At 27.0% G+C, this 2,466-nt stretch overlaps 1 long non-coding RNA gene across 1 annotated transcript; it reads right to left on the bottom strand.

Moving 5' to 3' along the window:
• Nucleotides 1-758: 758 nt before the first annotated feature.
• On the bottom strand, nt 759-1,881 carry LOC135121892 (uncharacterized). The gene is made up of 4 exons (XR_010279151.1): nt 1,804-1,881; nt 1,262-1,486; nt 1,117-1,199; nt 759-877 (listed from the first exon to the last, which is right to left on the bottom strand). It is a non-coding gene; the product is annotated as an uncharacterized LOC135121892 (long non-coding RNA).
• Nucleotides 1,882-2,466: the final 585 nt, after the last annotated feature.

A 2,466-nucleotide genomic window follows, 5' to 3' on the forward strand; every position in this document is an offset into this window, starting at 1 on the left:
TTTAAAGACTAAACTAAATGCACTCTCCAAAGGTAAAAAAATGGTTCATTCCTTTTCTTATAATTTATACTTAAAATAAATTTCTAGTATATTTTTTGTAAATTTAATAATTTAAATTTTTAATTTTCAATCTCAACTTATAATTAACAAAAAAATTGGTTAATTCCTTTTCTTTATTATTATTTTTTAATTAAAATAAAAATTTTCATCGATCCACGGCGCACTCTTCGACTTCAACAATCTTCTGGCCGTAAAAAGTCACTGGGAAAGTCACACACGAGTTATTTGCCCATTTAGTGGCGTTTCTTTGAAGTTCATTTTCTGAAAAAAAATAAAAATTTGAAGGTTATAATAAAAATAAAATACCTTGTTGCATAAATTTTGCCAACCAATATGAATTTATTAAATAAACTAAAACAAATACAAAATTGGCTTCGTAAATTAAAGATAAATTGCGTTAAAAAATTTAAAAGTAAATAATAAGCACCTCTAATGTTTTTATTACATAACCTTTTACCTAAGTTATCCGGAGGGACGGCATAATTGGTCGAAAAAAATTCTGTTTGTATAGACACGCATATATCCGAGCACTTTTGTTAATGCACAAATAAAGAATTCAAGTCAAAAACTTTTAAGCCATCTACACTAATAAACTCCACTAATTATTATAAACACAAACTGATGGGGAAAAAATATAAATAAAAATATTTAGTTTAAAAAATTAATTTCAAAAATTTTTAGTCTAAAAAATGGTGCTAAAATTAAAAAAATATTTATTAACTAAAGAAGTGTAAATAGTCCAAGGAACTTCGTGATGAGGAGAACTATAGTTAAATTCTCCTTTAAATATTATTTCCGACTGACTTACAGAGTCCAACTTTTAAAAGAAATAGACTTATAAATTTCAAAAAGCTTAGAACTAAAAATTTGTTAAGTTTATGCAAAAAAAATATATATTTTTAAAATTTTTGTGAACTTACTACGCTTTATAACAAGATTAACCAAAATGTTTCAAGTATAAAAGTTACCGTAAAGGCATTGCAATTTTAAAATTTTTAAGAACTTATTTCGCTTTATAACAAGATTAAACCAAAATGTTTCAAGTATAAAAGCTACCGTAAAGGCATTGCAATTGCCATAAGAAATAATATCTAGTCCAGTACATTTCATGGCATCAAGCCAGTTATTATATCGTTCATCTAAAAATTTAAATATAAATATAAATACTAAATCAAGAATAGTAGACCATGAAAAATAAAACCAGAAGCTTTAGGCTTGTACAATTTGAAAGAGAGATGGTTGACACTTTGCATTTTACTTCAACAGTAGAATTCGAGCAATGATCTATAAAGATGCTCCTTGATGAAGAAAAGGAAAATGAGTTGCTATCAACAATTTTAGTTTCATTCCTCAAATTTCTTAAAACTTCTCTCTGTGGTCTACTAGCGAGTAATCTACTGAGAGAATTTAAGTTAATCTCCATTTCCTAATAATATTTTATAGAAAAATTACTATTACTATTGATTAGTATCACCGGAATTAAACAAAGATTTTAAATACTGCAACGAACCCCTTATGTTTGTACAACTGTATTAAAACTTATGTGTAGTGATAAAATTAAAATACGTCTACGTCTAATTCTGCCCTGTTAAAAATATGCTGAGCAAGGAACCTTTAAAAACGTTGTTACTACAAAAAAATGGAAACTAACAAAACCATTAGTTCTTGCACAATACTAATAATATACATAACGAAACTACAACAGTACGCAGCGCCTATAAATATATAGATGTACTGTGATACCTGTCTAGTCACGGTGTACATCAAGTTGCAACGACTTCTATTTTGTCTTGTAAAGTGACTAAAATTACACTATAAAACTATTTTTAAATACTGTGTTTAAGCTTTTTATAGTTTTTATTTCTTAATGCGGAGATAAGTACAGTAAACGATCCGTTCAATACAACTTTAAGGATTGTGTATCACAGCACTACTTACTGGCTAATTTAGTAAATTGTGTTAATTTTGGTAAATGGTATATACGACCTCAGCCGAAATCAATGAAAGGCTGGTTAAGGCCGAGTATCCTTTACACGTAATTTCTAAAGAAATTTTTTAAAAAAAATTTCTCCAGTTGACCAAAATAGTCTTGCTTTACTTAATTTTAATGTTGAATAAGTTTGTGAGAAACTAGTTAAAACCTTTTTAAATTTTTAATATCTGGCCTCAGGGTTTAGTGACCATCAATACTTTCGGCACTGTTTATATATTAGACTTGGTAAAGATCGATAAGGGTTATAACAACGTACAGAATAGAGTGTAAATATTATTTTTTATATTTAAAATTCGAATGGAGGTGAAGCGCGTTCATTTATTTTTATTTTAAATTATGAGCTATTTTTGTATAGGTTTAACTTTAAAAATTTTTATGGCAGTATTTTATCATTTTATCATGTTACTAATAAC

This window comes from Zophobas morio, unplaced genomic scaffold, assembly GCF_036711695.1.
Source record: "Zophobas morio isolate AGI-343-1 ecotype UQ-CSIRO unplaced genomic scaffold, CSIRO_AGI_Zmor_V1 ptg000786l, whole genome shotgun sequence".
Classification (NCBI taxonomy): Eukaryota; Metazoa; Arthropoda; class Insecta; order Coleoptera; family Tenebrionidae; genus Zophobas; species Zophobas morio.